Below are 19,198 nucleotides of genomic sequence, written 5' to 3' on the forward strand. Positions count from 1 at the left end.
CCACTTATAATCATTATTTTTAAGTGGCCGTGATTTAATTTTATTGGGCCACAAAAATTTGTTGCATATTTTGATTTTCAAATTTATTAGTCGTTTGTTTGTTATTTGTACAAACAATTTACTTAAAACAATCGTTTATTGAATGTTTTGGTCATGAAGTAGTAATTAATTGAATAATGACTTAAGATTTTTTGTCTATTATTCTAAATGAATTAATTAAAGCATTAACTCGCCAAAGTGGGCTCTGATGTGTAGATTAAATTTATTTGGAATGTAGAGGTTATTTGTATACTTGAAATACATGCGAATAGTTAATCGCCCAAAAGGAAGATTGTTATTGGCCGTGTTTCTTGTGTACTTTGTGGTAATAATATGAGATTATCCTTAAGTCATTGTGGACACTAAGTCGGCCCAAAGGAAGACTTATTGTTTGACAGGAAATGATTATCTATATTTGATTACTACATATTAAGATGTCACTTGCGAGTTATTATTTTGTCCAAAGATGAAATTTTAATGTTGTGCCGATATCTTGAAATGGGAATTGTCATTATTTAATTTATTTACTTATTATTTACGTGAGCTAATTATTGTCCTACTTGTTATATTTGTTCTTTGCTAGCTCAAGAAATCTGCTATTGGTTTTCTAAATTCCATTCCTGTACTAAAGGCAATACCTATGCATCGTGGAGAAGCAAGGTATTGATTGGTTTGGGATTGCAAATTTAGACTATGCACTTCGGATGGAGCAACCCGCCCCTCTTACTGATGAAAGTTCCGATGAGGATAAACGGAATTTTGAGAGGTGGAACACTCCAATCGCATGAGTCTTTATGATTATGCAACATGCCTATCCCTGAAAACTTTCGTCGTACTGTCCCGAAAGAAGCAACTGCTAAGGAATTCCTCGAGGCCATTGATATGAATTTCGCAAGCAATGAAAAGGCCGAAACGGCTTCATTGATGCATAAACTTGTGACTATGAGGTATAATGGCCGAGGGGAAATTCGGGAGCACATTATGGAAATGTCAAACACTGCTTCAAAGCTTACGGCACTTAATTTGACGATCAGTGATGATCACAACTAGTGCATTTGGTTATGATATCTCTTCCTCATCAATTTGATCACTTCAAAGTTAGTTACAATACTGTGAAGGGATAAATGGTCATTGAATGAGTTGATTTCTCATTGTGTTCAAGAGGAAGAGAGGTTGAAGCAAAGTAAGACGGAAAGTGCTCACTTAGCAACAAGCTATAGGGGAAACGAGGAAAGGACAAGGGAAAGAGGATTCTTTCCGAGTTCGCTAAGGGGAAGAGGATTCTTCCCGATTCCTCCAGAAATGTTGCGGTCCATCTGCAAAACAGTTTAAGAAGGAAAGATCAGGTTTCAGTTTGCTTCTTTGCAAGAAAGATGGACACAAGAAGAATGATTGTGAAGAATATCACGCTTGGCGCGTGAAGAAGGGTACATTTTTCACTTATGTTTGTTCAGAAGTTAATTTAGCTTCTGTACCTGGACATACTTGGTGGTTAGATTCTGGTGCTACTACTCACATAAGTGTGTCCATGCAGGGTTGCCTCCAGTGCGAAAGCCGATTGATGCTGAAAGATTCATCTATGTGGGCGATGGCAAACAAGTTGAAGTGGAGGCAATAGGCACATTTAGATTATTATTAAAAAACTGGTTGTTATGGATTTAGAACAGACATTTGTTGTACCGTCATTTAGACGGAATTTAATTTCTATTTCTGTATTGGACAAATTCGGTTATACTTGTTCATTTAGAAATGTAAATTTAGTCTTTATCTAAATTCAACTTTGTTGGCACCGGTTCTCTTTCTTATGGTGATAATCTTTATTTGCTTAATACTATTACTTCATTTAATGAAGCCCTGCATGTGAACTCACAAGGTACAAAGCGTAAATTAATGAGTGAGAATTCTGCTACAATTTGGCACAAACGTTTAGGTCATATCTCCAAACGGAGAATAGAAAGACTTGTATCAGATGGAATTCTTACCATTCCTAATATGGCAGACTTTCAAGTCTGTGTTGAGTGCATTAAGGGGAAACAAACAAACATTAGGAGATTTGAAGCCAATCGGACTACAGACGTCTTAGAACTTATCCATACAGATATCTGTGGACCGTTCCCTACTGCTTCTTGGAATGGTCAACGATATTTTATTACGTTCATAGACGATTATTCCAGATATGGTATTATATCTAATAAGTGAAAAATCTCAAGCACTGGATACGTTCAAGAGTTACAAGGCCGAGGTTGAAAATCAACTTGGCAAAAGAATTAAGAACGTCAGATCTGACCGTGGTGGAGAATACTATGGTAGATATGACGGGCTCAGTGAACAACGTCCAGGACCTTTTGCCAGATTCCTAGAGGAATGTGGAATCGTTCCCCAGTACACAATGCCTGGTAGTCCTACCATGAATGTGTTGCTGAAAGACGAAATAGAACCCTCAAGGATATGGTTAGAAGCATGATTAGTCATTCTACTTTGCCAGAATCCCTTTGGGGAGAGGCACTTAAGACCGCAACATACATCCTAAACGCGTCTTACCTACTAAAGCAACTGCCGTAACCCCTTATGAATTGTGGACGGGCAAAAAGCCCAGCTTAGGTCATTTACATGTTTGGGGTTGTCCAGCAGAAGCTCGGCCTTATAGGCCACACGAGCATAAATTGGACTCTAAAACGGTAAGTTGTTACTTTGTAGGTTATCCTGAGCGGTCAAGGGGTTTCAAGTTCTATGATCCCACAACTAGATCATTTTTTGAGACGAATAATGCAAGGTTCTTTGAGGAAGTTGAGTTTGGGGGGAAGATGGTATGAAGAATGTTGTTTTTGAAGAGGAAGTAATTTCACTTCCCTTCATTCCAGAACAAGACGACACTCTTGTAATTCCTGTTCCGCCTCCCGAACAACAACATGAAGAACAACCTCAACCTCCTCAAGAACATAACGAAGTAGTGCCATTAAGAAGATCCATTAGAGTGGGGAGACCTGCAATATCTACAGATGAATATATTGTATATCTCCAAGAGCATGAGGTAGACATTGGAGTGATGGAAGATGACCCAGTCACTTTCCGTCAAGCCATTGAAAGCTCTAATGCTCAAAAGTGGATCGATGCTATGATTGAAGAGATTAAGTCTATGCAAAGCAATGACGTTTGGGATCTTGTCCCATTGCCTGAAGGTGCAAAACCCATTGGTTGCAAGTGGATTTTTAAGACCAAACGGGATTCGCAAGGCAATGTGGAAAGATATAAGGCTCGTCTTGTAGCAAAAGGCTTTACTCAAAAAGAAGACATCGATTTTACTGAGACTTTCTCTCCAGTTTCAACGAAAGACTCATTCAGAATAATCATGGCACTAGTGGCTCATTTTAATTTGGAGCTACATCAGATGGATGTAAATTCTTAATGGCGACATTACAGAAACGATTTATATGGTGCAACCTGAAAACTTTGTGTCTGGTGACCCAAAGAAGATGGTATGCAAACTTAAGAAATCCATCTATGGTCTTAAACAAGCGTCTTGTCAGTGGTATGTTAAATTTCATCAAATTGTCGTCTCATTTGGTTTTGAGACGAATCCTGTTGATGAATGCATATACTATAAGTTCAGTGGGAGCAAATTTATTTTCCTGGTTCTATATGTCGACGATATTCTACTTGCTTGCAACGATGTAGATTTATTACGTGACACCAAGAAATTTCTTTCAAGAAAATTTGAAATGAAAGATCTTGGTGATGCTTCTTTTGTATTAGGAATCCAAATACATCGAGATCGTTCCCTAGGTGTACACAAAAGAGCTACATCGATAAAGTGCTGGCAAGATTTGGCATGAAAGATTGTAGACCAGGAGATACCCCTGTGGCTAAAGGTGATAAATTCAGTTTAAATCAATGCCCCGAAAATGAGCTTGAAAGAAAGGAAATGGAATTACATCCCTATGCATCGGCTGTGGGAAGTCTTATGTATGCACAAGTATGCACGCGTCCGGATATTGCGTTCATAGTAGGCATGCTAGGCAGATATTTGAGTAATCCCGGTATGGATCATTGGAAAGCAGTCAAACGTGTTTTGCGGTATCTGCAAAGAACAAAGGATTATATGCTCACTTATAGGAAATCGGATCAGCTTGAGATCATTGGGTATTCTGATTCGGATTTCGCGGGATGCCAAGACAGTCGTAGATCCACGTCAGGTTATGTTTTCATGCTAGCCGGAGGGTCTATATCTTGGAAAAGTGTTAAACAAACATTGATAGCCACCTCTACAACGGAAGCAGAATTCATAGCTTGCTTTGAGGCATCACAACATGGAGTATGGCTGCGGAATTTTATTCAAGGACTGCAAATTGTGGATAGTATTGAAAGACCACTCAAGTTATATTGTGACAATAAGTCCGCAGTCATGTACTTCAACAACAACAGGAGCTCGTCGAAGTCCAAACACATTGACATCAAGTTCCTTGCTGTTAAGGATAGAATTCAAAGTAGACAATTGCAAATTGAACACTTAGGTTCAACTTCCATGCTTGCGGATCCTTTCACTAAAGGTTTACCGCCTTCGGTCTTTCATGAGCATGTATTTCACATGGGTGTTCGACCTTGTGATACTTTGGTCTAGTGGGAGTTTGTGTTCATCTATGTAATAATATTGAATTTCAATTATATTAAGTGCACATTCAGTTACTTTGGTTTAGTTACTTTGAATTATGCTTTGATATTTTCTGATCTCACTACAGTTTCAGAGGACCAGTTGGAAATAGACATGCAAAAGATCACATAGCATGTAATTTTCATGCTGCACACTCATATTTTGATTTGTGTTGTTGGATGTGTTGATATTTGTGATCACTGATGAGTTTAGTCATGTATACGTGTTGTGACTTAAACTTCTTTGGTTCCATATTAACATGTTTAGTAGACCAAATCAGTAAAGATGATTAATATAAATAGTAAGCGCGCAACTTTAGTAATGAACAATCATTTGGTGACTTTTATGTTGGCCCAAGTGGGAGATTGTTGGAACATTTTAATATGGTCCAACATAATAGTCTAAAGATTGTATAATATTTATGACTATTTATTGATTGACCCGATTACGTGATCTACTAAGGTTATATAATTTATAGGGTCAATCGATTATCTATAAAAGTATGAGGACTGTTGTGCAGATACTACTTTGGATAACTTTATTTTTGTTATGGGTGAAATTAAAGTTATAATAAAGTTAGGGACTTATTCTCTAAATACATGGTTATGGTCCCCAAGTGCAACCTATAAATAGGTTAACAGATTCCCATTCCTGTGAATCAGACGTATTTTCAAGACTTCACAGATTACAGAGAATCTGTGAGAGAGCGTTGTCACTTGGAAGACTAATTTCCATACTTCAGAATCATCAATATCATGAATCCAAATCCATGTACGCTTCCGCTTTAAGTTTATCAATCTTATTCAACATGTATGATTTGTGTGATGAATTATGTGAATCATTAATTTGATTCCAACATTCTCCTCCAAATGCAAATTTCTAATGCCTTCCACTTGCTGACTAATCTTTAATTATTGCTCTATTACGTGAAACTTGGATCGGGATTTGAAATTTCGTTGTTTTCAGTTTATATATAGTTTCAATATTAATCTAGTTTCTTTTTAAAAATGGACTTTTAAGTAAAGTCCAATAAACTATATATAAATAAAGTATAATTTGAAACCTTTTCCAATTAAAATCAATTTCTTCATTTGAAAAACTCTCGTTCCCTCATCTTAATTGATCAACGCTGATATAAGTTTTTCAGTTTCCAAATGGATCATAAAATAATAAAACTTGCTAGTATACTACTAATGAGAGCGCGAACAGTTTGTTTAAATATATCAATAAACAATTCTAAGTCAATTTGTAATAAATATATCAAATCAATTCCAAGTCAATTTTTAATAATTTGTGATACTCATGGCATTATATTTACATTTTTAAAACAATGTAGTGATTAAATGAGTAGCACATTAAGTTAAATAATTTTATTTGATTAGACCCCTATAGTATGTGTTAAAACAATAACATTCTTTCAGCCTCATGCTACATGTGACATGTAACATGCAAATTATAAACACTACAATGCAATACTTCATCCGTCCCACAAGAATATACACTTTCTAATTTTGAAAATTTTTTCTCTCTAATAAGGTGGGACCAATTCTCCACTAATAATAATTTATTTACTTTTTCTTTCCACCTCTCTCTTACTTAACTAATTTTGAATTGAAATTTGTGTCAAATCCAAAGTGCATATTCTTTGAGGACGGAGGGAGTATATATTAGTGGATGCTGAAAAGAATTTTTGCAGATTAGATTATGAACATAGACAGATTGCATTGTACATAGTTTATTTTTGCATTGTATACAAAACAAACCGTCTATAAATGCAATATGAGGAAATCTATCTACATCATCCATGAATGTACATTGCATTATAGCGCTTACAATTTTGTATTTTACACGTACGTTGTCACTCTCTAATTAAAAAGGCGTACTAATGCACCAATATGTATATATATTGAACTAGACTTCTAACACTTTATAAAACATTAAAATTCCACAAATCAGGGCAATCAACATTGCTAACATAATGCTGTAACGTGCATGTATATTAATAAATCTTGATGATATTACGTGCATATATAAATAGAACCATCCATCTTTCGTGGGCATCTCCATGACTCCATGTTATACAAGGCTACAAATATGATTTGTTAATGTCGTTGATGCGAACTTTGATTGGATCCGGATTTAATGACATTGAATTGTATTTGATGCACTATTTATTAGCACTAAAAATATTTACAAGTATATCAGAGCTCCTATCCTAGTGGCAAGGAGCTTAGACATTAATGTATGAGGTGCCGAGTTCGAGCCCAGATTGATCTAGAATAGCTATATCAAACACAGAGAATACATATATCGAAGAACACAGAAAATAAGATATTTATTTGTAATTTCCTCCTACGTATAGGAGTTAATTTAAAAAAATATATACAAGATTGATCTAGAATAGCTATATCGAACACAGAGAATAAGATTGCAACTGTCTATCATATATCGAAGAACACAGAGAATAAGATTGTTACATTCACAATAGACGGCCATGCATATTTCTCTTCTGAATAAGCCATTAATTCATCAAACTTTCCAACGTGCTGTATCGTTTACTTTTGGGTTTCATAATTTCATTATCAATTCATACTTGAGTTATTATTATCTGTCGTCTTCTCCTCCAAATGCAAATTTCTGATTTCTGCCACGTGCTGACTAATCTCCAAGTGGTCAATAAAAGTTAGGAAACCGCACATTAATATTTTGCAAATGGATTATAAAAAATGAAACTTGCGTGTATATTATTAATAATAATGAGAGTGTGAATAATTTGTATATTAAATATATGAATAAAACAATTCCAAGTAAATTGCAAAGAACAGCATTGTGATTCAAAACTCTACATTCTTGTTGGGGTGATGCCCTTTCTATTTAAGCACAAGAGTGATGTTCTTTCAGTTTTCCCAAATTTCAAAGTATGATTGGGAATATTTACTCCTGCGAAATCAAAACTATACAATCTGATTGGGGTGAGGAATTCCATGTTTAATCCACTTTTGTCAAAGACTGGCGGCGTAATAGAGAGTCATGTCCACACACACCTCAGTAAAACAATTTAGCAAGAGGAAATATAACAGACATAGGCTTCATTTGGTACAAGGAATTGGAGGTATGGAATTGGAATTTGGATCTTTCAACTCCAAATTCCAAGTTTAGTATAACAAAATATTTGAATTTGGAATTGAATTGCAATTCCAAATCTTTCAATTTCACAATTTGAATTCTATATCAAAGTATAAAATTAGAATTCTAAATAGTCATAAAATCAGTTTCACTATATATCCACAAGAAATACTTCACACACACACACTTCACACACTACACACATTTCACACACACTACACCCATTTCACACACCACAAATTTCACCCACTTTAACACACTATACACATTTCACACACTTCAGACACTACACACATTTCACACACTACACAAATTTCAAACATTTCACACACTACACACTTAACACACTTCACACTAGAGTTGTCAACTGGGTCGGGCCAGCCCAGCCCATCAGTGAAACGAAGCGGGCCTGGGCTGGGCTCATTAGTTGAGATGGGCTCTAATTGGGCCATTTTATAAACCCAGACCCGGGCCATGCCCAGGACCATCCGAAGCCCAGCCTAGGATCGGCCCAGGACCATCCGAAGTCCAGCCCAGGCCCAGGACCAGCCCAAGCCCGGGCCCATCATAGACCACCTTCTATAATTAGTTTTTTTTTAATGTAATTAGGTGATTAATCACTAATAATAGTATATTTCTCTATTTATGCATGTCATCTTGTGCACGAAACAGGTTAATTTTGTCTATATCATTCCAATATTTTGGATGTCTCCAAATGGACTCAAACAGTAATAATTTAATATCAACATAAGTTTCCAACTAAATCATTAATGAAACAATCAATCTTGATTACATCTAATTTTTTTTATAATTTTTTTTATCAAAGATGTAAAAAAGATGATTCTGAAGTTTAACTTTAAGAATATTACGTATTCAAACCTTAAAATTATAGAATTCTTTAAATTTGTTAGTTAGTTCATATACTTGTAGCTTTAAAAATATAACATCAACTCATATGTCATCATCTACTAACAAAACAAAACTAATAATATTGGTTATTCCTTTAGTTATACACTTATTTTTAAATAGAATAAAGAACATGAAAAATATTGTTGACATAAAGTCATATTATTAAATTTGGATTTAGTTAATGTGATATAAAAATACAAGTTATATGTTTATTTTTTGCATATAATACATTTAGGATATCTTTAAAATACTTAAACAAAAAATTTAAACAAAGTCCAGCCCAGCCCGGGCCCATGTGGCAAGTGGGCCAAGGCCGAGCCGGGATTAGAAAAATTAGAAAAATCCAGGCCCAGGCCAGCCCCTCAGACATGGGCCTGGGCCTCAATATAGGCGGGCCTCGGTCGGCCCAGGCCGGGATGGGCCGGTCCGGCCCACTTGACATCTCTACTTCACACACTACACGCACTACAAACACTACACACATTTCACACACTACACACATTTCACTCATTTCAAGCCGCCAATTTTCAAATTTTTTTCAATTTTAGATTTTTTATTCAAACCGAACCGAAAAAGCTAAAAAACCGAACTAAATTTGAAATTCCAGTTTGTCGTATGTGCAGTGTGTGTATTTTGTGTAAAATTTGTGTTGTGTGTATATGGTGTGTTATATGTGTGTGTAGTGCGTGTATTTTGTTTATGTAGTGTGTTTATTTGGTGTATAGCGAGAGTGTAGAGTGAGCAATGTGTGGAGTTCTTTTTTGTATAGTGTGTGCATTGTGTGTATTTTGTGTATAATGTGTGTAATGTACGTATCTTGTGTGTTGTTTGTGTATGTGTATAATGTGCCTAGTGTGTGTATTTTGTGTATAGTGTGTGCAGAGTGTGTATATTGTGTATTTTGTGTAGTGCGTAAGTGTAGTGTGTGTAGAATGTGAAGTGTGTGAAATATGTGTATTTTGTATGTATGTGTGTATAGTGTGTGTACTTTGTATAAAGTGTATGTGAGTGTGTATTTTGTGTATAGTATGCGCACAAAGTATTCAAATTCAATTTCATATTAATTACTCCCTCCGCGCGAATAGAAATTTCAGTTCACTTTTACCATAAATGGATTTATAATAGGGCTCGAATAAAATCAGAGTATCTCATCAATCAATTTGATTTGTTACCGATTAGGTGTTTTACTTGTATCGACTACATGACATGCGATTGAAGGAAGCGTTGGGGTGGAAGAAATTATACCTGTTGTTGGTGAAAGGTTTGGTTGGCAAAGATTGTATTCTCAACCCTCCTTGAACTTGATCCGATTGGAAAGGAGTATTATAGAGAAGGTGGCTTGGTTTAGATATGGGAGAGATTTATGGAGGGGAACGGTTTTGAACGTGGAAAAGGAGTGGGGTGCGGTTTTTCTTCCCTTTTTTTTGAACGTGATATGCTTCAATTTAATTTGTTTTTTTTTAATTTTATTTGCAGATCACGGAGGAGAAAATCTCTACAGATTCTTTATTTAAAATTTGGATTAAGGTAGATCTTGGTGACCAAGTCAACTAGGAAAAGATTTAATTTGATTAATTTGATTTTTTTTTTCTCTTTTTTTTTCTGTGGTGTTACAATCTCACATTCTACAAACTCATTCCAGTCACATTTCATTTAAAACTAATATATATAAGTGAGACACATATTCCACTAACTTTTTTCCATCTACTTTTCTTAAAATTTTTTAAAACTTGTGTCACCAAGAAATGAGACACCTAATGGCGGACGGGTGGAGTACTTAATTTTACCAAATATAGGATTTGGAATTGAATTACTCCCTCTGTCCCATCTAAAATGATACATTTCTTAGTCGGCACTAGATTTTAGGAGTTATTGGTTAATGTGTTTAATTGGAGAGATAAAATGTGGGCATGAGTATTAAATGAAGAGAAAAAAAAAGAGCTGAATATTTATTATAAAGAGGAAAAAATTGGTTGAATTTATTAATAGGAGAGAGAAATTTTTCAAAAATAAAAATGTACAGCTTATTTAAAACAAATTCAAAAGGAAAGTGTATCAGCTTAAGTGGGATGAAAGAGTAGAATTCAATTCTTTCCAATTCAATTTCATAGAACTCTAATCCCAATTCCATGTACTCCCTCTGTTCCGTCGTTCCATAGTAGTGGACTCATTTCGTCATTTTGGTACGTTCCGCAGTAGTGGAGTCATTTCCTTTTTTAGTAAATGTCAACATATTTCTCCTCACTTACTTTACTCTATCTTATTTTATTCTCTCTTTATCTCTATACCTTTTTCCTTTCCTACTTTATTACCTAACTCATTTAATACAATTACAATTTTTCTTAATCTCCGTGCTGAAAAGAAATGTCTCCACTACTATGAAACGGAGGAAGTACCAAAGAGAGCCATAGTGAAATTGGTTTTTCACTTTTATCTCACAAGCTTCTCTACCTCAAATATTATGGAATGATGCAATTCTCCCTACCACTTACCTCATTAATCTCCTGCCCACCAAAAAACTTATTTCACCTTACACAAACACAATCCCTTCACCCGACCTTACAATATAAATAAGCTTCAATATAGGTCTTCCATGGCAATCTATCTTGGATTCAGTCACTGTCACACATGCTATAAAGCTCTTTTGCTTGGGGGTAGAGCAATTGTCACTAGAGATATTGTTTTTCATGAAAATATTTTTCCTTTCCAGTTGACTCGATCTTCTACTAGTACTCATCTTCTAGACTTCTACCTCTACTTCTACTTCACCTATTCCCACGCCTGCCTAATTATGACTTCTCTTGTCCCAATTATGACTGCTCATGTATCTGATACTCCATCTACATCACAACAAACAAAATCTCCAGCTACTGCCACCATTGTTTTCTTCCTCCTGTGACTCCCCAGCTACTGCCACCATTGTTTTACCTCCTACACAGTCAATGATTTTCAAACCTAAATTTTTCTCATTGATTGCGTCTCCCTATCTCCCTAGAAATGCTGTTGACCTCATCTATTCTTCTTTCGAAATTTGTTATGCTTTCTTAGCACTCCTTAGGAACCACTCATGGACTCTTACTACTCTTCCTCCTGGTAAAAATCTAATAGGATGCACTTGGGTTTTAAACTCAAGAAACACATTTATGGCAGTATTGCTAGGCATACTCTTCTTCCTAGTAAAAATCTAATTGGATGCACTTGGGTTTTAAACTCAAGAAACACATTTATGGCAGTACTGCTAGGCACAAAGCTAGAAATGTAGCTTAAGGTTTCTCTCAACAGCCTGATTTTGACTTCAATGAAACTTTTAATCCGCTGATTGAATGTCCTTAGAGATTGGAGTGAAAATGAACTATGTAGTTGTATACACATTGGTTGATGTAGATTTAAACTACACCAAGCAACCTATAAGAATTAGCTGCAACATACCATACATATATAGCGTCAGCTTGATTACATTTGTGGTCTTTCAATTCTCCCCATGACAGAATAAGCTAATGCCTGATGGTAGTAATAATAATAATACAAGTACATTATCCCTCAACACCCAAACTCCTATGGTAACAAAACTTTCATGGCGGGAGACAACTCCAAGCCTATGAGCCCAACTCTAGTCAAGCATATACATTGTATGATCATAGTAAGGAAATCTACGAGATCAGTTACCTGCAACAACAAAAACAGTAGCAGCTAGACGCTCAAATCAGAGACAATATGCTTATACTTATGGTACTACTATTTCTTTGTTAGTAAAAGAATAAGCAATAGAGATGCGTTATTAAGAGCTTATTCAATTGAAGTGTATAATACTACTCCCCTCATCCCTGAAAAGTATGAACATTTGTTTCGGTATGAGTTTTAATGGACAATTGGTAAAGTAAGTGAGAGAGATAAATGGTACTCCCTCCATTCCATAGTAACAGGGGCGTTTTTCCATTTCCGTCCGTTCCATAGTAATAGAGTCGTTTCTAAAAAAGGAAATAATTAGGGCAGTTAATGACTAATGAAAAGATTTAATTAATGAAATCCCTTATTAAACTTAACATTAAAAAAACAAAATTAAAGAAATGGAAAATGAGGAACCTGCTCTCTCTCTCGACCTCACCCATTTGCAGCAGAACCACTCTCTCTCCATCTTAAACCCTACTCTCTCTCTCTCGGTCTCACCCAAAAATTCCATCAATTCCACCGCCATTCTGTTCAGAGAACTCTAATCTAACGCGAAGATGTCACGGTCGCCTTCTCACGCCTCTGCCGACCCGGTAAACCTGCGATTCCCTCGGTGGTCAAACCCACGCAGCCCCCTCGCCGACACATCGGACAATTGGTGGCCGATCCAGCGGTTCCCGGGACGGTAAAGATCTGTTGAAGAGCTTGAAGAGGAGCGGGAAATTGGGCCAATCCCGCGGTTCCCGGCACGGTACAGATCTGTTAACGTTGGATCCTAATTTGCCTCAGGTTAAGAGTTTCTGTGTCCCATATGAGTTGGAATCGATCAATTTTGGTTATTCATTACTCCTTATCTTTATTTGATTCAGTTCTCTGTATGCGTTTTGAGTCTGATTTCTTTTTGGTTATTCATTACTCCATATCTTTGGTACAGATCTGTTAACGTTGAACCTCCTTTGATTATATGTGCAACCATGTTCGGTGGAGAAGGCTGGTGCGATGACAAATGTGTATGAGCTTTGTGATGTGGCTTGAAAGATTTCAGTCTCCAAAGATTTCAGTCTACAAGTATCTATCTCAATCTAGATTTGAGACCCCCCTCTGTTCTAACAGGATGAATTGTTATGACTTGCTCATTTCTTGTTTTTTGCTGGTTGTTGTGCTTGGTTGGCTGTCTGTTTGCTAGTTGTTGGTTGTTGTGCATTATGTGCATTATTGGTGGATTTTGTATAGCAATTTGATGGGTGGGTTGAACAGGTTTTGCATTACTATTTCATGTCTACATACAAAATAATTTCCATTCAAAAAGCTTTACAAAAATATGCATGATTTATGCATTATGTTTGTCAACATAATGCAATACTCATGCAATCCTTTAGCTTAACAAAATCTAACATGCACTACCATTTTTCACTAAAAAACACTTAATGTGCATTGCCATAGCTTAAACCTCTTCAGCCTCTTCAACATGCTCAACCCCTTCAACATGCTCAGCCCCTTCAATTACACCTGCCCCTCCTATCTGTTGAATACCCAAAGCTTGGGATATTATATGAAGCCCTTCAGTACAGCCCATAGTCTTCAAGTATTCAATGGTCTCAATGGCAAGGTCCACGGGAACTTCAAGATTGGTTGGAAGTTGGGCATGTCTCCTGAGGCTTGCCTTTCCCGTATGTGGGATTTTGTATTTGTTTTGTCCCTTAACCTTCATTATCTCCATCATACAGCCTTGCAGAGATAGGAAAACATTATCCAATGTATGAGGAGCTAAATCACTGAAAGATTTCTCCACAGCCTTGCAGAGATAGGAAAACATTTTGTAGCACAGCTGGATCTGCGGAGGATTCTCCTCCCACCGGCACCACCGTCTCCGATTCCCTAAATGAAACAACTGGATCGGACCTTGAACCTTCAAAATCTGAACTCGGGGCGACAATAACTCTTCTGAACAAAGACCGATTCACGTTACGCCGGAGTGGAGGGCTGCGGCTACGGTAACGCCAAGGGGGAGTATCCTGCACGATGAGGCTCATTTCAGATTCCATTGACAGCAAAGATGGAGGGCGATGAGAGGGAGAGAAGATTGATGAACTAGGGCACCGAATTCGTTTGGAGTGTGGCTGCTCAATTGGTTTGAATTTGGGAGGGGGTGTGCTCAATTGTTTTAGTTGATTAAAATAAAAGGAAAATAAATACTTAATCTATTTAATTAACAATCCCACTTAAAACACTAAACATCCCTTTCTTATTCTCCGTGCCGGAAACAAGTGCCCCTGTTACTATGGAATGGAGGGAGTAGTATAAGTAGTGTTAGTGGAGAGTGGGCTCGAGTCTTCGCTAGTTGAACCGCGTCCACTAGACTCCCTGTTCGCTCATCCCCTTCGTGTATAACTAGTAAATAAAATGATGAGTAGAAGTAATGTATTGTTTAACTATTCCAAAATCAAAGTAGAAAGTTCATATTTTTCAGGGACGAACTAATAAGGAAATAGTTCATACTTTTCAGAGATGGAAGGAGTATCATTTTAATAGGACCCCCAAGACAATACAAGAAACATCTTAACAAAGTACACATTCAAATTGTCAAACTTATGGCTCCAATCACACTATATTAATATATTACTCCCCCGTCCCACTCAAGATGTCCACTTTCTATGTTTGGAAATAAATCTCTCTCTTCTCTATCCAAATTAAAATATTCAACAACCGTTTTCTCTCTTATTACTCCACCTAACAACTTCTCCTAAAACCCCTTATTACTCAAGAATGTGCACATCTTGAGTGGGACGGAGAGGAGTACTATTTAAAAAATATAATTACATTAAGAGAAATCACTTCCAAATCATCAAAAAGATATCCTAGTCAATGTCACATATAATGTTTACATAATCAAGCAAACAGAGTGATTGAAAACATATAGGAAATGCGGCATCATATTTCTCATCTTTTCACAATGAAAAGCACACAACCAAGGATTTTCCATTAATAAATCTGCACACTATAGTGCTACTTATTCCTATAAATCCTCATTCATTATCTGAACATTCTCACACAAAATCAATGTCTCCAATTAGAATTCACGCCAACTTGAGATGAAATGCAGAACAAAATAATAAAAAAGGTACTCACAAATGCAGTTGTCAACTCAGTTGGCATTACTCTACATCATTTGTCTCAGACCAACCCGGTTCATAGGTCTCGAGAAATCCAATCTTTGCCTTGTTTGGAAGATCGTGTGGGTGGACAAATGGAACTCCCGGTGGCCACCCAATCTCCATTTTTACATTTGCACAAGGACTGTCAAGCGAATGGATATGGCCCTCACACTCCTTCAAGGTGCAAAATCTCAACTTAATGCCCTTTTTATCAGCAATATCCTGAACCCTCTCTTTCAAAACTCTCTGGGCCTCGAGCCGGAGTCTCTTTGAAGGTGGAAGGGGCTTACATCTAAGGTTATTCTTCTTCCTCTGCATAATTGGTTTTATAGATCCTGTCATCAACCCAAGGACCTGTTGTTATGAACTTCTCACTAAGACAGACAAGCATAATTGCCAAGGGAAACTATATGCATATAGTAAGAAAGGATTTCAACAATGAATAGAAGGAACTAGCTTTGTGCTCAAGATGCTTTTGCAGTTCAAAATGAGACAGCATCCCAAGTTAACAACAAATATTGCAAACAAATGCTTTGGTTGTAAATTTACCTGAAAGTTGAGGCATTCAAAATTCAGCCCCCAGCAGCCATATCCACATATATTATTCTATTCATTGCCTACCTCATCAACAATTTGACTCCTAGAAATCGTTGTAGAACTGTTCACCCTAATTATATATGGCTAAAATATTTTTTAATTGTAAGGAAATCTACTTAAGATTTGTTACTTTCAGCAAAGTAGAAGTTTTGCAACCACTTTTTCAGAAAAATACCAGATCAAATTCTTCTGTCAAGTATAGTTAAATGATACTAGCATGCTTGTATTAATTAAAACACAGGCTATCAAAGCATAAAAACTGGCAGGAAGTTACCATCAATGAGTAGGCAAACTATTGCTTTCTACATCATGATCAGTTATCTAATGGGCCCAGTTTGGAATATAGATTTGGGAGGCACATAAGCTAACAAAGAGAACTGGAAATGCAACCATGGCAGCTATGGCGGCTGCCACAAGAAAAATGCCATAAACCGCCATGGCGATGGCGTTTTCATTTCAAACAGTCACACCATGGCGCCATGGCACCTCCATAGCCGCCATTTGACAACATTGGGTAGTACATGGAAAGTGCGGGGTTTTACATCGAAATATAGTAATCTATCATCAGATTGCCCTTTAATGGGATGTTTGCAAACACATATTAACAAAGTTTCCAACACATTCAAACATCAGTAATGTAACAGTAAGCTACTGGAGTGAGACATCATAAGCATTTGATAAGCAGTTAAATGTGAGGATGTATTGAGCCACTAACTTTTCAACATACAGAAAAGGAGTGAATGATGAAAACCACCTTCTTGGGCTGCCGGGAAATTAAAAGTAGCAAAACTGTTCCGATTAAGAAGTTGATCTGTAGATCTTTGCATGAAGTCATCAACTGGTAGAGGAAGCTGGAACTGAGCTTCCACTCCATGCCCAGCAGCTCTCATCTCCGAACAATTGAGACTGGCCATGGATTTAGGCATGAGCTTGAAAGCTAGAGTGCAGCGACCGTATATAGAACCTTGCAGATTACTAATATCTGTTCGATGCATAGCAGGATTTATATAACCTGCAGTCGCCTGGTATAGAGCAAGTCCAGGATACACTATTGCTTCTTGAGGCCCAAGGTCACCGTCCACAAGAACCCATGACCATGAAGATCTCTTATATATAGACCTGCCTTATCGGACTTGAGAAGTGTTAAAAGGCTTCTGTCGACCTGATAATCATGGTCGGAGAACATTACTATCTGACCATCTTCTTGAGCAGTCAGATTATGATGTTGTGCTCCCTGAAAAGAGGGCCTCCCATGACAACAGACACACACTACAGAAGATGAGATTTCACGATTTCTTAAAGGAACATTATCAAGTATTTCAGTGAATGGTGAACTACGGAGATTCAGGTAGAAGCTGATAGCATCCAGTATGTCACGAGATGCTTTCCCAAGCAGCGAATATAAGTCAACTAGACCTGCTGGAGGGATTTCAATTTCATTACCTAGTTCAGTGGAAGTAAGCCCAGGCCTAAAATCATAAATCTCTTGCCACATGTGAGGGTCTGCACGATAACCAGATGTCTTGCACCATTCACGAGACTCGCTGTGCTGAATACTATCAGCAGAAGGGAATGACGGTTTATGATGAAAGTAGAGACGTGATGACTCAAGACAAGACCTTAAGAGCGCTCCGACATTCATGGGGAATTGGATAATGGCCGCTGAATATTGAGCCAATGACTGCGACAAAGTTGAAACTGACAGTTTATATGAATCCGAAGGAATGCCTTCAGATGGTATTAAATCAACAAGTTTCACCCGGCCCAGTGTTGGCAGGCCATTGCCTGCCATGGAATCCTCCAGAAACGCCAATGTGTTTACCAACAAATCAACCAAATCCCTTTTATTGGCTGTATAAAGCACTACACAAATAGAAAATTACATTTAGCAACTTATTGTAGTGATCTTTGACTTCAAGTACAAGGTAAACAAACATACCAATCCGAATTCTCACTAAACTAGAAATGTGGAATGTATTTATGCCTAAATCATTATGTCTAAAGCACTCTACTTTAGATGCGCCAAATTCTCAAAAATGCAGCAACTCTTCTATTCATCATAGTAAGAACACATAAATTTCGAAATTTCTCATCTTTAACGGGTATAAAAGGACATTATCATCGGGCAATGCACCAACCGCCAACGCCAATAGCCCATTTTCCCCATCAATCATCCAAAACAAACACAAGTAACATTGTTAACTTGGTAAAAAAACAATCAATTTGGAATTCCACGAATCGTAAAATCAACCGGACGGTATATACTTCGCATAAAAATGCGCAATTTATCTTCCTAAAAATGAGGGATTGAATTCGAGATGTTGAACGAACCTCGAGTGTAACTTGAACTTGAGTTCTTTAAAACTCAGCTTCCTATAGATTGATATAAAAAATTTGAGGATCTCGGCATAAATTGATGGTTTCTTTCCTTTGATGTTCCTCCTCTTGTTGGCGGTCTCCCCCTAAACTTTCATCTCATGAATATCCGTGCGGCAGATCAAACGCTCTCTTTTCAGCTCGAAAAATACCAATTTCTCATCAATTCTTCATATTAAGCTAAAATCTGACTTCAATTTCTGGGAAAAAAATCTACACGTGGGACGGTAAAAGTGTCCCCCATAAGGCGGACGCTCCAATAGCCTCCTCCTTTTTTTGTCTAGAGCCCCAATTTTATTATCCACAGCCCTAAAAATTTGTTTCCGCCATTATGATGGACACTTTCAATAGCCCTCAAATTTTATAATCAATTTTCATTTTAAAATGTTTTTAGTTTCAATCAAGTATAATTAAAAATTAGAAAACGAGGTAATTGGGACCGAATATTCGTTGTATTGAAAATGGTAAAATTATACAACGAATATTTAAAATAAAATACAAATAAAAACTCTGCCACCCTCTACTCGGTGTCGGAGTCGGCTTCCTCGTCCTCTTCTTCTCCTCATCCTCCCTCGCTGCTGCCGGCCGCGGTTGCCCCAGGAGCATCATCAGCCAACCCTAGCGACGCTCAATCCGAGTGATGAGCTTCTGGTATATATTCCTGATGTACGGGTCATCA

General features: G+C 37.0%; 1 pseudogene; it reads right to left on the reverse strand.

The window, feature by feature from the left end:
- Positions 1-12,136: 12,136 nt before the first annotated feature.
- On the reverse strand, positions 12,137-18,690 carry LOC121791265 (annotated as a pseudogene).
- Positions 18,691-19,198: the final 508 nt, after the last annotated feature.

The sequence above is a fragment of the Salvia splendens genome, unplaced genomic scaffold, assembly GCF_004379255.2.
Source record: "Salvia splendens isolate huo1 unplaced genomic scaffold, SspV2 ctg759, whole genome shotgun sequence".
In the NCBI taxonomy this organism is placed as follows: domain Eukaryota; kingdom Viridiplantae; phylum Streptophyta; class Magnoliopsida; order Lamiales; family Lamiaceae; genus Salvia; species Salvia splendens.